The sequence below is a fragment of the Triticum dicoccoides genome, chromosome 5A (genome assembly GCF_002162155.2).
Source record: "Triticum dicoccoides isolate Atlit2015 ecotype Zavitan chromosome 5A, WEW_v2.0, whole genome shotgun sequence".
Lineage (NCBI taxonomy): Eukaryota > Viridiplantae > Streptophyta > Magnoliopsida > Poales > Poaceae > Triticum > Triticum dicoccoides.
Window position 1 is genome coordinate 223,254,887 of NC_041388.1, and position 20,740 is coordinate 223,275,626.

The following is a 20,740-nucleotide window of genomic DNA, read 5'->3' on the forward strand; positions in this document are numbered from 1 at the left end:
CGAAACACACGCTCTGGCCATGCCTGGAGCACAAGCACAATGTGCTTGATGAAATGCCAGGGCCACCTAGGGGTCTCTGATGACAGTGATATTTGATAGGATTGTGAGTCTAGTTGTGAGAGAGCTAATGGACATGCTGGTTTGGCCAAATGACCAAGTGTCCAGTGCAGTTCAGAAAGTTGCAAAGTTTCTGCCATGCCTAGAAGGTGTTTGACAGAATGCTAGGGCCAGCTAGGAAGCTTTGTTAGATTTGAAACTTGGCAGGGTGAGGTCTCTTTAGATGGTAGAGTTGGTTTGGCAAGAAGATAAACTTGTTAGTGCAAGTTTTACCAGAATTCAGTTCTGGACAGAAATTTTAGATGAGTGTTTGGGGGACTTAAAAGATGCAAATAGAGCCAATCTCCTGGAGTTGAGGTACTAGTTGGAAGGACTACAAGATGGAAAAGTTTTAGAATTAATGGAGCTAGGAGAATTAGGGTTGTAGTTATAACTCAAGAGTGGGGCAGAAATGAAAAGAGGATGTTTCACTCAAAAATTTCAAAAGACATGGTTAAGTTTTTGCATAAAAGTGATTTATATGCATCACCTGACCTCTCATACTTTTTGAGCGATTTTAAAACAATTATTTAAAATAATTGTAGTGCAACGGAAGCATTTTAAGTATTGAAAATGCTTTTAAAAGTATTACTTCGTGGAAATTTTATTATGAAAATGTTTCCTACTTTTGTTTATGATATAAATGAAATGATTTACAAAACAACCAAGGACCACCACATTCTACAAAATAATCTTCTATGGAGGGAAGAATTTTGTAAAACAAAACAGAAAAGACTCTGAAATTAATAAATGACCTGGAGTAGCTTAAAATTTTATTTCTGACCAAATTTTAATTAATAAAAATTGATTAAATTTATGGGATGTTACAAACTCTACCCCCCTTACGAAAAATGTCGTCCTCAAGATTTGTTAAGGGCAGAAGAACTGAATGCATAAAAAATGATCATATGCAGAATGCAATCATGGCAATGCACTTATGACATACGCCCTAAATTACAATACAATGGTTGCATCATGTAAACCAGTGCTACGTACTGCAACAATGACCGTCTATGGTTCAAAGGTGAGATCTACAGGATCTTGTGGAAGGGTTCCTAGTGCTGGGGCACACTCTTCTTCTTCCGGGGAAAGTGAAGGAAGTAAACGAAGAACACGCCCTTCCGGAGTTGGCCATGGTGGTCCAGCAATGGCGATATGGGGATTCAAAATAGCAAGATAATGGAGGTAATCCATTAGTTGCTGGGTTAGATGCTCCTGGGCCATCCCATATTGAATGAACTTGGCCAGAGTTGGATCCCTCTCTATGCGTTCACAACGGAACGTGGCTTCTTCTCCAGATGCTGCACGGCTCGGGAAATAGTAGTATTTCATTTCACTGGCAGTAGGTACTGTGAATCAAAGACTGGTAACTACTTCATAAGCATTAGCCTCAACAGCCATGCCTGATACTGCATGGATCTTCCGACGAAGACAACATATGGTGGGCCTTGATTCAAATCCTCTCATGGGATGTGTTGCCCAGTATTTTGAGGAATTAGGGGTGATCCTCATTTTGAACAACTCATACTGAGGTGGGTGGCTGGAACCAAGTGTATTGCGGGTCAGATCCCACAAAACCTTAACGAAACTACAAGGGCTTGCATCTGGAGTTTGTAGGTAGGCTCCGGGGGTGAGACCTGGAAGGATGAATGGAGAACAGCGAAGCTCAAGTGTGGTGGTGGCTGGGGTGGTGTATGGATACAGCCCCTTATAAGGTGCCTAGGTCTAGAAACATGATGCGGCGTTGGTACGACTCGTGCATCGTCTCCAACATAGGGTTGTTCAAGTCAAATTCTCGGACATCTCTTTCCAAAAGGAGTCTGACGCATTACTATGCATGTCGGCAGTCACGTCTAGCATTTACTCTGTCGTCGAATGCCAACAACGCTAGCTATCACACATAGTACCATTCAAGCAGTGGCACACGGGTAATTTACAAGCTCACTACGCCATGCGATTGCTTCCTTGAAAATACAAGACAATAGGACTACTAAGATTTGACACACTCCTGGTGGACTCAGTCCACCTTGTTGACATCTAGCCGGGCGTGTCTTGCAGATGTCGAGGCTTCTCCATGAGCTTCAATGTCGGAGTTGTTTGGGGTAGGATGGGATGCTACAGTGCTGGGATAGCAGTGATGCCCCTCGTGGGGTTTGGTGGTCACAATCCCGTTGGAGTAGGTCTCCAAGAGACGACGGAGTTCCCTTGGGGAGGCAAAGGCATCGCACGCTTGCGGATGGGACAACTCAGGTGTTGGCCGTGGGCACACGGCCTATGGACTAGGATGATAGGTTGGGCACCGACTATGAAAAAGATGTCGGCTGGTCACCATGCGATTATCAGATAGATCGACTTGACTGTGGATAGAAAAGGATATGGAGGGTGTGGAAACCAAGGGATAGTGACCACGCTAAGATTGTATTAGCCAGTGGTCAGCCTGGCTCTGATAACAAGGTTGTAGAGGCCAGATTTCCGGGACATAAATCCCATCAAATGACCCTTGTGTCATCACCAGCCCCAGGATTACTGTTCACTGGTGGATACTTCATTGATACAAAATTCTAATAAAATACAATAAATTTAGTACAAGACCACAAAGGTCCAATGAATATAACAAGGTTATCTAGTGGTGGATGAGGGAAGCGACTCATGGGTCTCCAATGTTGATGGGACTCCATTCCCATAGGAATAGCTGACCCGGATAACTCTTATCTCACGTGGCTGCTATCCTTGAATCCTAGGTTGTGGAGGAGTCTTCAAAGTACTCCTTTCTGAAACATGATCTGGCCAAGACAATAGCCAGGGACAAGCCAGTGAGTACGTTTGAATGTACTCGCAAACATGATGAACAAAAGATATACCGGATGCATATGCTCATGATGAATAAAATTATATGCGTGTGTTGACTGAGAATTAAAGCATGGCATGACAAATATTCATACGGTGCAGAAGGATAAATGAATCACATTAGTAGTAAATTGAGGAAATGAAGTGGAACACCGGGCGTTGGACCGCCTAAAGAATTCCAAGAAAAAATGACAAGCGGGTGTCTAAAAGAGAATCGGGCGAGACAGGACCGCCTGAGAACTCAAGCGACACCACGAGAGGTCTAGAAAAGAAAGGCCAAACGGGTGTCTAAAAGCGACGCCTTGAGAGGTCTTGAAACATAAATGCCACAGTCGGGTGTCTGAGTGACACCTCATAAAGGGCTTATAAGACAATAATAACACGAGTATCCAGGTGGACTAGCCATCCGAAGTGATACTCAGAAACAAAAATAAACTTGAGTAATCCCGGGTGGTCTAGCCATCCCAAGAGATTCTCAAGGGTAAACATAAGAGGAAAGGGTTTGTCGATAACAATATTCATGTCAACAATAATATTCATATTGGCACCAGTAGTGAAAAATAATTATCCTGCAGAACAAATCAATTTAATTATTTCCTCTAGAGACTGACAATAAGACCGACACTTGACCAACTTAGACTGTAGTCCTTAACCATGGACACGGCTATTTGAATAGATATAACTCTGCAGAGGGTGTACTCTTTACCAACGTGTATAGGATTTCTTTAGCCAACACCAAGACACTGACTAATTCCCGTTACGGCCTTTGGGTTGAAAACACACCTGACCAACACACACCAGATTAGCTTTCCGTATGTCGTGAATCACCCAAAGCATCGTTCAAGAGAAACTCTAAGACGGGCAAACCATCGTCTCGAATAGCACGGGATCACTATTAACACGCGCGGATTACGTGGGGTGCCCCCCTATAGGCACAGCTAGATACACCAATGCCCCCTGACCCGATGACTGGCATTGCAGCCGGTACCTGGAAACTCTCATTGTGGCCTCTCTGTATGGTGCGTGTAGGGAAATGGGTTAACAACTTACTGAAGTGTACTGATGTCTACTACGCAACTTTATTCTTGTAGACACGTGTTGGGCCTCTAAACTCAGAGTTTTGTAGGATAGTAGCAATTTTCCCTCTAGTGGATGACCTAAGGTTTATTAATCCGTGAGAGGTGTAGTATGAAGATGGTCTCTCTCAAACGACCCTGCAACCAAATACAAGAAATCTCTTGTGTCCCCAACACACCCAATACAATGGCAAATTGTATAGGTGCACTAGTTCGGCGAAGAGATGGCGATAAAAGTGTGATATTGATGGTAGAATTATATTTTTATAATCTAAAGAAATAAAAACAGCAAGGTAGCAAATAGTAAACGGGCACAAAAATGGTATTGCAATGCTTGAAAACAAGGCCTAGGTTCTGTACTTTCACTAGTGCAACCTCTCAACAGTGCTAACATAGTTGGATCATATGATTATCCCTCAAAGTGCAACGGAGAGTCACTCCCGAGTTCCAATTAGTGGAGAACAAAAGATAGGAATTGTTTGTAGGGTATGAAACCACCTCAAAGCTATTCTTTTCATTTGATCTATTCAAGAGTTCATAATAAAATAACACAAAGCTATTTTTTCTGTTCGATCTATCCTAGAGTTCGTACAAAAATAGCACCAAAGCAAATTCATATTCATAATACTCAATCCAACACAAAGAACTACAAGTGGACCCCAAAGTTTCTATCGGAGAAATATAAAACGTGCATCAACCCCTATGCATAGATTACCCCAATGTCACCGCGGGAATCCGCGAGTTGAATGACCAAACACATATCAAGTGAATCAATATGATAACACATCGTCACCTCAAGTATTGATACTACAAGACATACATCATGTGTTCTCATATCTGAATATTCAATCCGACAAGACAAAACTTCAAAGGGTAAAGATTCAATTCATCACAACAAGGGTATAGAGGGGAGAAACATAATATGATTCGACTATATTAACAAAGCCCATGATATAGATCACGAGAGAGAGAGAGAGAGATTAAACACATATCTATTGGTACAAACCCTCAGCCCCGAGGGTGGACTACTCCCTCCTCATCGTGGTGGCCGCCGGGATGATGAAGATGGCCACCGGAGATGATTCTCCCCTCCGGCAGGGTGCCGAGGGGGTGCGGGAGTGTTTCGGAATATTTGGGAATTTATAGTGCAAAGAGGGGGTGCGGGAGGCCACTGAGGTGGGCACAACCCACCTGGGCGCGCTAGGGGGCCCTGTCGTGCCCTGGTGGGTTGTGCCCCCGACGGGGCACCCCCCAGGTGCTGCTCCGGCCCATCGTGAGTCTTCTGGTCCATAAAAAATCCACAAAAAGTTTCGCGATGTTTGGACTATGTTTGATATTAATTTTCTACAATGTAAAAAACAAGCAAAAAAACAGCAACTGGCACTGGCAATGGGTCAATAGGTTAGTCCCAAAATTGATATAAAGTTGCTATACAATGATTGTAAAACATCCAAGAATGTAAATATATTGTCATGAACACTTCATAAATTATAGATACGATGGAGACGTATCAGCATCCCCAAGCTTAATTCCTACTCGTCCTCGAGTAGGTAAATGATAGAAGAAATAATTTATGAAGTGTGAATGCTACAAAAGTGCACAAGTTTGATCAATGATAATTTCAATCACTTTTCCTAGCATCATAACATCAATTATTTCTTATAAAACTTTTCATGTTATAGTGGCAACGAATTCACATGTTAAGGTTCAAACAATGAATTCTCTTGAAACCCAACAACCTATGTTCTCAGTCACCAAGCAATAGCAATTCAACTTATTCAACAGAGTTTAAGTAAGAGCTCGACATACTCAACCATCATATAGTCTTCTATGATTGCTAACACTCACCTTGTACACATGAGAAAAACGTTTCAACCAGACACATAGAAAGATAGGGGCTTATAATTTTGCCTCCCAACTTATTCACCTCAAGGGTGATGTCAATAATAATAACACATGCTACCCATATCCAACTGGATATATGTGCCTAGATCTTTCCTCACCACATGATGCTTGCGAAAAGAGAAAAATAAAAAGGAATAGAGAGAAGAACTTTGACTCTTTGCATAAAAGTAAATACATAAAAGTAAAAGATAGGCCCTTCGTAGAGGGGAGTAGAGGTTGCCCTGCGCTTATTTGTTTGTATGCTCAATCCTTAGTGCAAAAGAATGTCACGTTACATTGCCCCTTGTGATAGCGACCTTTATTATGTAGTCTATCGCTTTTATTCTTCGCCATCACAAGATCGTGCAACGCTCAATTTTCTCTTACACTAAATGATCTCACACTTTTAGAAGCAATTATTGCCTTTTTGCACTGATGACAATGTACTTGAAGGATCTTGCACAATCCTTAGGTAGGTATGGTGGACACTTGAAAAATAAGATTTGGGTTTAAGGGTTTTTGGATGCACAAATCGTATCTCTACTTGGTGCAAAATTTTTGGCTAGCAAAGATGGGGGCAAGCACCACATGTTGAAGGATCTATGACAATATAACTTCTATGTGAATATGAACAAACATAAACCATTACGTTGTCTTCCTTGTCCAACGTCAACAATATTGGCATATAATATTTTGATGGCGGCTCACAATCACAAAAGATTTCCATGATGGTGTATTTATATGTGAAAGTTCTCTTCCTTATACTAATTATTCGTGAATTGCTTGTATGACCAACATTATGATTGTCAAGCCTCAAAAGATTTCACTTTCTAAACCCAATATGAAGCTACCACTAGGCATGATATGATTTCAACTTCATGACATGCAATTTATTCAAAAATTTACACATAGGATATAAGTGAAGCACAAGAGTAAATGACATAGGAAAGAGCTTCGTTAACGGGATGTGAATGCCGCTTACTTAGCCTCCTAACAACTATTTGAGGATTCTATTTTATTTAAAACTTTCAGATCTAAGTACTTTATTAAAACAGAAAGCAAAACAAAATAAAATGACATTCCAACAATACCACAACTCATGTGGAGAAGCAAAAACATAGGCTCAACCCATACTAACCGATAATTGTTGAAGAAGAAAGGTGGGATGCCTACCGGGGCATCCCTAAGCTTAGATTCTTTATACTTCTTGAAATATTACCTTGTGATGCCTTGGGCATGCCCAAGCTTGAGCTTTTGTGTCTTCTTAATTCTTCTCACATCACAGTTTTCCTAAATCTCAAAAACTTCATCCAGACAAAACTCACCAAAAACTCGTGAGGTAAGTTAGTATAAACCAGTGCAAAAACCTTGTCATTCTCTACTGTAGCACATCACTAAAATTATTATTCAACATTGCATACTAAATGACTATGCATATTTAATACTCCTATCCTCAAATAGGATCATTAAACAAGCAAACAAGGCAAACATAACAACAATCTGCCAAACTAGTACAGTTTGTAAAGAATGCAAGAGTATCAATACTTATTAAACTCCAAAGATTATGAAAATTTACCACACTGTAGAAAATTTATCAGAGTTTATTTTGCAAAAGGTTTCAACATTTTTTCGCATTCTGACTTTTCTAGGGAATTTTTGCAACATCGGTAAACTTTCTATTTTGAAACAGCAACAAGTAGACTTGCAAAATAAGCATGGCAAAGGCTATACTTGACATTTTTATTGAAATAAAATATGCAAAACATTATTCTAAATAACAGAAAGAAAATCCTAACAAAATAAAAGTATGCTCCAAGTAAAACTCACATGATGTGACGAATGAAAACATAGCTCCAAGTGAGGTTATCGATAATGTTGGAGATGAAAGAGAGGATGCCTTCTGGGGCATCCCCAAGCTTAGTTGCTTGGATATTCCTTAGATTTAACTTGGGGTGCCTTGGGAATCCCCAAGCATAGGGTCTTGTCACTCCTTATTCTCCTCATATCTACTTCGCACCCAAAACTTGAAAACTTCAATCACACAAAACTTAATGAAACTTTGCGAGAAAGGTTAGCATGATAAAGAGAAAACCATTTCACTTTGGTACTGCCAAAGACAAGATTCATAATTGTTCTCACACAATTCCTACTATACCATATCATTTCCACAATTTATATTGAGTAATATAAGCCATGGAAACTAGAAAACAAGCAAACTATGCATTGAAAACAGAATCTGTCAAAAACAGAACAGTGTGTAGTAATCTGTACTCAAACCATACTTCTGCTACTCCAAATATTTTTAAAAATTAGGAAAGCCTGAGAAATTTGTCTATTGATCCTCTGAAAAAAGAATCAGCATTTTATCACGCTTCTGTTAAAAATGATAATTATTTTCCTAAACGCAAAACTTTCTGTTTTTCAGCAAGATCAAATCAACTATCACCGTAAGCCATCCCAAAGGTCTTACTTGGCACTTTATTGAAACAAAAGCAATAAAACATTATTACTACAGTAGCCTAATCATGTGAACACACAAAAACAGTATGTAAAATTCTTGTGTTGTCTCCCAACAAGCGCTTTTCTTTAATGCCTTTTAGCTAGGCATGATGATTTCAATGATGCTCGCATAAAAGATAAGAATTGAAACATGAAGAGGGCATCATGAAGCATATGACTAGCACATTTAGCTCTAACCCACTTCCTATGCATTGGGATTTTGTGAGCAAACAACTTATGGTAACAAGAATCAACTAGCATAGGAAAGCAAAACAAGTGCAACTTCAAAGCAATCAACACATAGAGAAGAAACTTGATATTATTGAGATAAGTAAGAGCATAAGTTCCTTCCTCGTAATAATTTGAGAAACATCTTGAATGGATTCAACAATATAATTATCACATGCATCACTCTTTTCATGATGCACAATCATAGAAGATTTATCACTCTTTATGGCATACATGTCATCATAATAATCATCATAGACAACAACTTTATTGTCATAGTCAATTGAAACCTCTTCCAAAATAGTGGATGTATCACTAAATAAAGTCATGACCTCTCCAAATCCACTTTCATCAATATTGTAATAAGATTCAAAACCTTCCATAATAGTGGGATCACTACTACCTAGAGTTGACACTCTTCCAAACCCACTTTTATCAATGTAATCATCATAAATAGGAGGCATGCTATCATCATAATAAATTTTCTTACCCAAAGTAGAAGGAATAAAAGGATCATATTCAATAAGCAAAGAGTCCCCAATCTTAGGACAAGCATTATTTACAGCAAATAAATCTTCAAACATGTCATACTCATTAAACATAGCATCCCCAAGCTTGTGGTTTTGCATATCATCACAATCATTATTATCAATTATAGTATGAGTAGCACCAATGGTATAACAATTGATATCATCATAATTTCCCAAGTTGGTGCCAAAAAGGTTTCCAATATTATAAGAAGTATCATTATGTTCCCAATCATAATCATCACAACAAGAAATAGGCATAACAGAATCATCATCAAGTGCATCATCTTCCACAATTATTTTTGATTCATTTTCATGAGGCATAACAATAATACGAGCAACATTATTTGGGAGAGATACCTTTTTACCTCAAATCTTTCTTCTTTTCTTCTTCTTCACCACATGATGCGTGGGTTTAATTAACCTTTTCATGCTTCTTATTGATGCGATTGGTTGGATAATAAGCTCCTCCTCGTTACCTGATTCATGATAATAAACACTAGGAGGGTATTCGGAAATATTTTCCCTTTCATATTCCATTTGTTTTCTTTTCATTAGATAGTTGGCAATATAAGGATTCTCAATGCAATTTACTGCACAAAACATATAAATTTCCTCTAGATCAAAATCAAGAAATCTCTCGGGATTTGGAAAACCCTTAGTTATATGTTTTATTTCTTTATACCCCAAAAGAAGACTAAGCTCTTTATGATGCTCAAGTGAAATCAAGTTATCACAATTTTTGGACACGATTTGATCATGAAACAATTTGCATTGGAGATTTAAATGACCATGTTCATTGCAAAGTTCACAAGGATGTCGAAAAAATTACATCTTTCGGCAAAATCATCTATCCTCGGTTGCTACTTTTTCATTTATAAATATTTATGCTTGTTACAAAATCTATCTTCCCTTTTTGGTGTGCAAATGCATTCCCAATTCACTCCACAAAAATTGACATGCTTATAAGAAACATTTTTGTCATGACTTTTGCAATCATCATTAGTATTTTGGATATTCAAAGAATTTATACTAACAACATTGCAATCATGCTCATCACTCAAATATTTTGTGCCAAACATTTTATTGACATCTTCTTCTAACAATTGAGCACACTTTTTTGAACCATCATTTTCAAGAAAGATATTATAAAGATGACCAATAACATGACGAAACCTCAATTCCATTTTTTGTAGTTTTCTTTTTATAAACCAAACTAGTGATAAACAAGAAACTAAAAGATTCAATTGCAAGATCTAAAGATATACCTTCAAGCACTCACCTCCCCGGCAACGGCGCCAGAAGAGAGCTTGATGTCTACTACTCAACTTTATTCTTGTAGACACGTGTTGGGCCTCCAAGCGCAGAGTTTTGTAAGACAGTAGCGATTTTACCTCAAGTGGATGACCTAAGGTTTATCAATCCGTGAGAGGTGTAGGATAAACATGGTCTCTCTCAAACGACACTTCAACCAAATATAAGAAATCTCTTGTGTCCCCAACACACCTAATACAATGGCAAATTGTATAGGTGCACTAGTTCGGCGGAGAGATGGTGATAAAAGTGTAATATTGATGGTAGAATTATATTTTTATAATCTGAATAAATAAAAATAGAAAGGTAGCAAATAGTAAACGAGCACAAAAACAGTATTGCAATGCTTGAAAACAAGGCATAGGGTTCATAGTTTTACTAGTACAACCTCTCAACAATGCTAACATAGTTGGATCATATGATTATCCCTCAAAGTGCAACGAAGAGTCACTCCCGAGTTCCTATTAGCAGAGAACAAAAGATAGGAATTGTTTATAGGGTACGAAACCAACTCAAAACTATTCTTTCCGTTCGATCTATTCAAGAGTTCGTACTAAAATAACACAAAGCTATTTTTTACGTTCGATCTATCCTAGAGTTCATACTAAAATAACACCAAAGCAAATTCATATTCATAATACTCAATCCAACACAACGAACTACAAGGAGACCCCAAAGTTTCTATCGAAGAAAAGATAATAAAAACGTGCATCAACCCCTATGCATAGATTACCCCAATCTCACCGCGGGAATCCGCGAGTTGAATGCCAAAACACATATCAAGTGAATCAATATGATACCCCATCGACACCTCAAGTATTTATACCGCAAGACATACATCATGTGTTCTCATATCTGAATATTCTATCCGACTAGACAAAACTTCAACGGGTAAAGATTCAATTCATCACAACAAGGGTATAGAGGGGAGAAACATCATATGATCCGACTATATTAACAAATCCCATCAAATAGATCACGATAGAGAGACATTAAACACATAGCTACTGGTACAAACCCTCAACCCCGAGGGTGGACTACTCCCACCTCATCGTGGTGGCCGCCGGGATGATGAAGATGACCACCGGAGATAATTCCCCCCTCCGACAGAGTGCCGAAATGGGTCTAGATTGGTTTTCGGTGGCTACGGAGTCTTGCGGTGGCGAAACTTCTGATCTAGGTTAACCTCGAAGGGTTTCGGAATATTTGGGAATTTATAGTGCAAAGAGGGGGTGCGGGAGGCCACCGAGGTGGGCACAACCCACCTGGGCACGCCAGGGGGCCCTGGCGCACCCTGGTGGGTTGTTCCCCCCTCGGGGCACCCCCAAGGTGCTGCTCCAGCCCATCGGGAGTCTTCTAGTCCATAAAAATTCCACAAAAAGTTTCGCGGTGTTTGGACTCCGTTTGATATTGATTTTGTGCGATGAAAAAAACAAGTAGAAAATAACTACTGGCATTGGGCACTGGGTCATAGGTCAATAGGTTAGTCCCAAAAAGTTTCTATAAAATGATCGTAAAACATCCAAGAATGATAATATATTGGCATGAATACTTCAGAAATTATAGATACGTTCGAGACGTATCATGTACCCTGCCTATGGCAGGGACAAGTGGTAGCATGAAACCAGAATGGGGGTTACTGGAACAAGACTCGATCTACAGTCAACTTAGGAGGTTTAAGTTTTCCTGTAGTGGTTAGCACAATATAACTCCTTGGCAGTACCCAACAAGGATCACCACCTAGTATGTCCCAACATACCCTCACGGTCACTTTTCTCGTGACTGGTTTTCCTACAAATTAGCATGGACCAACACAGGCATATATGGTACATGAAAATCACCATACTCACTCATACTTCATGTTTAAATGGAGATAGAATATCGTCAAGGGGTCATGCATGTATGACTAGGAATATGCAAGTTGTATAGGAATTCACCACATTCATAATGTAATTACACTAGCAAATAAACCGTTATGCATTCATCATATCATGTGTTCAAGATGCTTGGCTTGAGCATGCAGAAAGATTGGGTGCACTCCAAAACTTTGAAAATTATATCTCCCCTCTATTTCCTATTCTCAAAATATTTTAATTACCACATAATTCCAAAATAGTACTGAAAAGTTGTGTGGATTTTTTTAAATAAACACTAAAATAAACTAGATGAAATTTGAGAAATAACAGAAAAAGAATCAAGTCATTTGGAGTTGTGGTTTAAAAACTAGAGCCAGTCAAAGTTAGGGTCAACTCTGGATTTAAATAAAAATAGAAAAAGAAAACAGTTCAAGCAAAAATACACTTTCAGAATAGGGAAAACGTACTTTAGTGGTTACACTGCCCAGGATTACGCTTTCCAGAGGAGGAGACATACTTTGAGAAATATGCCTCCACTTAAAATGAGTTGGCACAACGTTGGGGCACTGATAGTGGGCCCGCTTGGCCCACCGGTCAGGTTTGACCAGTCCAACCGCGCCCTCCCTCCCGTGGCAGAATAGAGCGTTGTTCCGGCGGCCCTCACAAGTGAACGGCAAGGAGCTGAGCAATTGGATGTGTTCAAGGGGTCGAGGCGGACCTGTGGGTGCCCTTCATGGTTGCCGTGGTGGACGGAGTCGCCGATAGCGAGCTCTCCGGCGGAAGGAGGTGTCGGGCGAAAAGGGACTTCCTCCCATGATCAATCATGAGGAGAAACAAGAGGCGGTAGGATTTGTGGGATACCTAGACAGCTACTAGATAATAAATTGGAGAGGGGGTGGCTCTAGTGGTTTCGGAATTGACCGAACAGCGGCGGCGGTCGCCTCGATCGGAGGTGTGGAAGACGACCGCTTCCGGTCGTTCTTCTGTTCGAGAGAGCTCAGAGAGGGAGTAGAGGGGCCAATGGTGCTGGGATCATGCTCGGGGCAGCCTTTTATAGCCTGATGTGGTCGGCTCCGCGGCTTCCCGAAGATAAACACGATGGTGGCGGCTATTAATGGCAACGAGGGCGGTGGCTGGTTAGATGCATGGCCAGTGTGTCTCTTGTGAGGCCGGTGGGCTGCGGATGAGCTTGAGCCGAAGGCAATTAAGTGAGAGGGGCCCGGACAGAGACGTGGCAGAGGCGGACTCGTCGGGCGGAGATCGTGGTCGCCGTTGACGACGATGGACGGTGCTAGGAGCCAAGGGAAGGTGTCGGCGAGGGACCAGGTGGTCGAGCTAATCCAGAGAAGGATCAGGTTGAGAGGGGGAGGCAGCAGAGCAGCGACAGTAGCTCGGTGCCGACGCGTACAAAGCGCGTGCTCTGGCCGTGCCCAGAGCAAGTGCACAGAGTGCTCGACGAAATGCCAGGCCCGCCTAGGGGTCTCTGATGATAGTGAAATTTGATAGGATTGTGAGTCTAGTTGAGAGAGAGCTAATGCACATGCTGGTTTAGCCAAATAACCAAGTGTCCAGTGCAGTTCAGAAAGTTGCAAAGTTTCTGCCATGCCCAGAAGGTGTTTGACAGAATGCTAGGGCCAGCTAGGAAGCTTTGTTAGATTTGAAACTTGGCAAGGTGAGGTCTCTTTAGATGGTAGAGATGATGGTGGAGTTGGTTTGGCAAGAAGATAAACTTCTTAGTGCAAGTTTTACCAGAATTCAGTTCTGGACAGAAACTTCAAAGGAGTGTTTGGGGGACTTAAAAGATGCAAATAGAGCTGATCTCACTACTGCAGGATGCTGCTAACGTGACAGTACGATCAGATACCCTTCAACGAAACTGTGTGCGATGCCATAATCGCAAATGGTGGTGTAAAATAACTGTCAAAAAAGGTGCAATTTTTTTGCGATGGAGGATGCAACAAACACAATTCAGAATTTAGTTGCGTGTGCGATGCAGGGCATATGGTTCATCTCAATTAACTTTTTGCGATGAGGAGGAACAAAAGAAACAGGCAGCCAGACGAAGGCGTGTGCGATATACAGCATACAGTTCACTTGGATGAACAGTGTGTGATTAGGCAACACAAAGGAAACGGTCAGCCTGATCGAGGTGTGTGCGATGTATAGCATACGATTCACTAGGATGAACTGTTTGTGATTAGGCAAGAGAACATAAACAGTTCAATATAACAAGATGTGTGTGATATGCGGCAAATAGGTCTGTAATCAGAAATGTGTGCGAAGACCGACAATAACACAAACGATTGCTTCTAATAAGAAGTATGTGATATGCTCTTTCTACACAACATCTATTGGCCATTGTGGGACGGGCGGTCATTCGGATATGCCATAAGGATGTGAAAAGGCATTCCTATCAGCAAGGACTAGCTGTTCCACCAGTAGCTCATGTAAGAAAACTATCAAGTTAAGTGTGCTCAGGCTGGAGCAGCCATCGGATGGGTGACTGGATGGGAAGTTGTGCCGATGTTAAATTAGGTGATGGGATGGGTCATTTCGGTCAAATGACCGAAATGCCCCATTCCCTCAGCTAATTTAACCTCGAGGTCCTTGTTTTTTATTTATTTTTATTTTTTAACACATGTAAAGAAGGTCTACCGCATTACTTTTTCACAATGTGCGATACGTGGCATACAATTGATCCATCCGACCTATTTGTGATGGAATAAGCCGTGTGTGTTGTGGGCAAATGCTTGCTAGTATTCAACCGTTTGGGATTGATGAATTCATCACCGACGGGTTCCCTAGTGTGGTCCATGTTCATCTGAACATCATATACTTCTTGTGCTAGCTCGATTCTAATTTTCCACTAATTGATGGTGTTTTACGAACACGCCACCATTTCCTGCCATTTCCTCACATGTTTCCCGCCACCCTGCTATATTGCGCATAGGGGGCACACGATGCACGGAGGCGACAAGCTTAGCCTGTAGCACATCTACCTTTTCCAAGCATGCCAACCCACCAAAGCGCCGCCTCTGCCATCAACCTCGATGACGAGGAAAACGAGTAGGCGCCATGGCTCGTCGAGGCCGAGGTGCTCCCCAGCAACGCGATGGATGACGTCTTGATGCACGTCATCGCCAGGGTTGAGAAGACCTTTGGTGCATGGCGCTTGAGCATCGTGGATCAAGATAGGCATGTCAGCACCGACAGGCTGCAGCTCGCCGCACAACATGATCGATGGCGCGTCGTAGAGCAAGCTAGGTGCGTCTGCACTGATAGGCTGCCGCTCGCCGCAGAGCGAGAGGCGCAGCGTGCCGCACAACAAGAGTGGATCAAGCGGCACTTGCCTGGTGTCGACACGGCGTCACAGGTGGGTACACGTCCCGTCAGTACCCCCATTCCTCGCCAGGAATGGGCAGAGGCCCTCAGCACCGTACTTGCACTAGAGGCCGGCCGCGCCATACTTGCACCAGACGCCCGCCGCGTCGTTCGCATCGGTGTCGCCGTTCGCCTTGTCCGCGGCCCGCTAGATGCCAACGCGCTGGTCCGTAGGCTTGACCGCCTCCTTGGCCCAGGTATCCACCTGGGCGTAGTAGAGGAACATGGCCGTCGCATCCTCGAGCTAGTGATCTCCGATGAAATAGCCAACTTGGAGCTCGAGATTACGCTCCAGATGTACCGCGAGCGTGTCGAACGCTTGGACGAATGCTTGCACAAGTTCAGGCAGAGCCAAGAGCTACCCTAGGCAAGGGTTGCTGGTCATGGTCTCATGGACGCGTTTTATTTTGAAAAGTTGTTTCGGCGTGGATAGCTATGTATTCACAACAATCATAGTATTGCTCTGTTTCAATGTGTGTATATACACTTTCCATTCCGTATATGTGGATGATAACAGCTAGATTCAAATTAATATACAAAAACAGATAGAAAATGGAATTCATAATATATATACATATTAATTGTTCATTAGATCATCACAGAATACATATAATATCATCACATATACGTGATGATACTTAACTAATAGGTACAATGCATAAAATTGAAAATGATCAATACTAAAACTAATAATCCCTTCTGGGGCCAGTATTCTGGTAGCCCCTCGCCAGCAGCTCCCTGGTGCGTGGCGTCTTCCCAGTGCGGAGGCAGTACTCCGACTCCTCCGCCTCGCTGCGCTTGACGTACCGGAGCTCCTCGTCGGTGGCGTGCTGGAGCTTATCGGCCCACCTCCACGCAGTGACGAAGCGCCCAACACCTATGACCTTCCTCGCGAAGTACCCGTCTTCGTACACCTCCTCGGCACGACGACACACCCACCCCCAAAGCTCCTCCACCTCCTTTTTCCAGATGGCATCATGGGCTTCACTTGCCGCCTGTTACGTGGCTTCCTCCTCCGCCATCTCCTTCTTGAACGCCACTTGCCTGGCTTTCTCAGCAGGCGGCAGGAACTTCCACAGACAAAGATTGTACTGGCCCCAAAACCAATCCAAATTTGGGGGGTTTGGCACAACCTCGTCAGGCGGCGCGTAGGGGTCCTTGTCGTACTAATCGAGTGAGCGTTCTCGGGGGGCGACGACTCCTCATTGGCGCATGGGCAGACCAGCGGCGCCATGGCAGAGATTTGAGAGAGAGAGGGCAAGCGAGGGGAGGATGTAGATGAGAATGCAGGCGGGATGACGTGAGCAAGGTAGTATTTATTGGCGGCCGGAATCTAGATCGACGGGGACAGTACACACGCCGTTCGCCGAAATTTACGAGTACTGTAGTTTGAATTACACACAATTCCCGCAGCAAACCGTATGTGAACATAATAGCTGATGATTTCCAATAAAGAATCGTGTCTAATTAATGATCCCCACTAATCACCTACCAAACCTCGAGCCGCGAGATAGAGTGCCAATCGTGTGGGGGGCCGTTGTCTTGCCACATCTTTACATTTTCTTTTTTGAACACCAGATATTTACATCGTCTGATGATTTTTTAACTCCCACACAAGTACACAAAAATATGATTTTTCAAACCGTTTTGGTTAGGCGTTGCATGTAGATGTAGTTCAAATTTGAGTTACGGTAATTAAATGGTTAGAAAATCACTTAAATGTCTTTAAAAGGTCAAATGACCCTTGAAAATTTCCAAATTTTCACATAACTGTTGTATTAGTGCATGTTAAACATAGAAAAAATTGAAGGCCGTAAGAAGAAGCTATCTCCCGTCCGTTAGCAAACATGCATTGTCCCTCTCGGAACCACGAACTTTCTGGTGAGTTGCTCCGGTTTGTGAGGGGTGTGTGTCCAAACTTTCGTCAAACAGGCCAAATTTTTTACTAAATCATCTTGGTGGCATGACATTAAACCAAGCAAGGTTTCATGTGCCCATGCCTTGACGCCAATATGTTTGAAATTTCCTTATGATTTACTGCACATGGCATTAATTGCACACAAGTACACAAAAAAATGATTTTTCAAACCGTTTTGGTTAGGCGTTGCTTGTAGATGTAGTTCAAATTTATTTATGGTCATTAAATGGTTAGAAAATCACGTAAATGTCTTTAGAAGGTCAAATGACCCCTGAAATTTACCAAATTTTCACATGACAGTTGCACGTTAAATATAGGAAAAAATTTGAAGGCCATAAGAGGAAGCTATCTCCCGCTCGTCATCAAACATGCATTGTTCCCTCTCGGAACCACGAACCTTCTAGCGAGTTGCTCCGGTTTGTGAGGGGTGTGCCAGTTTCATTACCACATCATCTTGGTGGCATGACATTACATCAACCAAGGTTTCATGTGTTTCTGATCATTTTTCTATTTTTGAATTAAAATGCCATGTCACTCCATGCATATGTATGCATGTGTCCATGTCGTGAGACCAATATGTTTGAAAATTCCTTCTAATTTACTGCAGATGGAATTAACACGCACACAAGTACACTGATATGATTTTTCAAACCGTTTTGGTTAGGCGTTGCATGTGGATGTAGTTCAAATTTGAATTACGGTCATTAAATGGTTAGAAAATCACATAAATGTCTGTAAAAGGTCAAATGACCCCTAGAATTTACCAAAATTTCACATTACAGTTGTAGTAGTGCATGTTAGATGTAGAAAAAATTTGAAGGCCGTAAGAGGAAGCTATCTCCTGTTTGTCATCAAACATGCGTTGTTCCCTCTCGGAACCATGAACCTTCTAGCGAGTTGCTCCGGTTTGTGAGGAGTGTGTGTCCAAACTTTCGTCAAACATGCCAATTTCTTTACCACGTCATCTTGGTGGATGACATTAAATCAAGCAAGGTTTCATGTTTTTCTGATAATTTTTATTTTTTTTGGAATTTAAAATGCCATGGCATGCACTCCATGCATCTGCCCATGCCTTGACTCCAATATGTTTGAAAATTCCTTCTAATTTACTACACATGGAATTAAGTCGCGCACAAGTACAAAAAAATATGATTTTTCAAACTGTTATGGTTAGGCATTGCATGTAGATGTAGTTCAAATTTGAATTACGGTCATTAAATCGTTAGAAAATCACTTAAATGTCTTTCAAAGGTTAAATGACCCCTGAAATTTACCAAATTTTCACATGACAGTTGTATTAGTGCATGTTAAACGTAGGAAAAATTTGAAGGCCGTAAGAGGAAGCTATCTCCCGTTCGTCATCAAACATGCATTGTTCCCTCACAGAACCAGTAAGCTTCTAGCGAGTTGCTCTGGTTTGTGAGGGGTGTGTGTCCAAACATTCGTCAGACATGCCAATTTATTTACCACATCATCTTGATGGCATGACATTACATCAACCAAGGTTTCATGTGTTTATGATCATTTTTCTGTTTTTTGAATTAAAACGCCATGTCACTCCATGCATACGTATGCATGTGTCCATGTCGTGAGATTAATATGTTTGAAAATTCTTTCTAATTTACTGCACATGGAATTAACTTGCACACAAGTACACATATATGATTTTTCAAACCGTTTTGGTTAGGCGTTGCATGTAGATGTAGTTCAAATTTGAATTACGGACATTAAATGGTTAGAAAATCACTTAAATGTCTTTAAAAGGTCAAATGACCCCTAGAATTTTCCAAAATTTCACATTACAGTTGTAGTAGTGCACGTTAGGCGTAGAAAAAATTTGAAGGCCGTAAGAGGAAGCTATCTCCCGTTCATCATCAAACATGCATTGTTCCCTCTCGGAACCACGAACCTTCTAGCGATTTGCTCTGGTTTGTGAGGGGTGTGTGTCCAAACTTTCGTCAAACATGCCAATTTCTTTACCACATCATGTTGGTGGCATGACATTACATCAACCAAGGTTTCATGTGTTTCTGATTTTTTTGGAATTAAAATGCCATGACAGTCCATGCATATGTATTCATGTATATGTGTGCATGTCGTGATACAAATATGTTTGAAAATTCCTTCTAGTTTACTGCACATGGAATTAACTCACACACAAGTACACAAATATGATTTTTCAAACCGTTTTGGTTAGGCGTTGCATGTAGATGTAGTTCAAATTTGAATTACGGTCATTAAATGGCTAGAAAATCACTTAAATGTCTTTAAAAGGTCAAATGACCCCTAGAATTTTCAAAAAATTCACATTACAGTTGTAGTAGTGCACGTTGGACGTAGAGAAAAATTTGAAGGCCGTAAGAGGAAGCTAGCTCCCTTTCGTCATCAAACATGCATTGTTCCCTCTCGGAACCACAAGCCTGCTACTGAGTTACTCCCGTTTATGAGGGGTGTGTGTCCAAACTTTGGTCAAACATGACAATTTTTTACCACATCATCTTGGTGGCATGACATTACATCAACCAAGGTTTCATGTGTTTCTAATTTTTTTATTTTTTGGAATTAAAATGCCATGTCACTCGATGCTCAATTGTGTCATAGCCGTTAGGCCAATATGCTTGAAAATTCCTTCCAATTTACTGCACATGGAATTAAATCGCACACAAGTACATGAAATATGAGTTTTCAAACCATTATGGTTAGCTGTTGCATGTACATGTAGTTCAAATTTCAATTACGGTCATTAAATGGCTAGGAAATCACTTAAATGGCTTAGAAGGTCAAATGACCCCTAAAATTTTCCAAAATTTGACATGACAGTTGTATTAGTACTACAAAATTTCTCGTTCATTTAAAACACCATCCGTTGGCACTTTTTTCCAAATTCGTCTTTCACAGCTAATACAAAATATCTACAACATCACACAGTTGTTTTCTAGGAACCGTTTGCGATGAAAATATCTAGGTCTATTTAAGTCTCCCTCCTTAAGCTTCGTCGGCTCGTCTGCTCTAGTGTCGGCAACCCCCGAATCCACGAATCTCGATCCCCATTCCACACCCCCTTCTTGCAAAGATGACGCCATGGAAACACTTTGTGAAGGCCCGTACGATGGC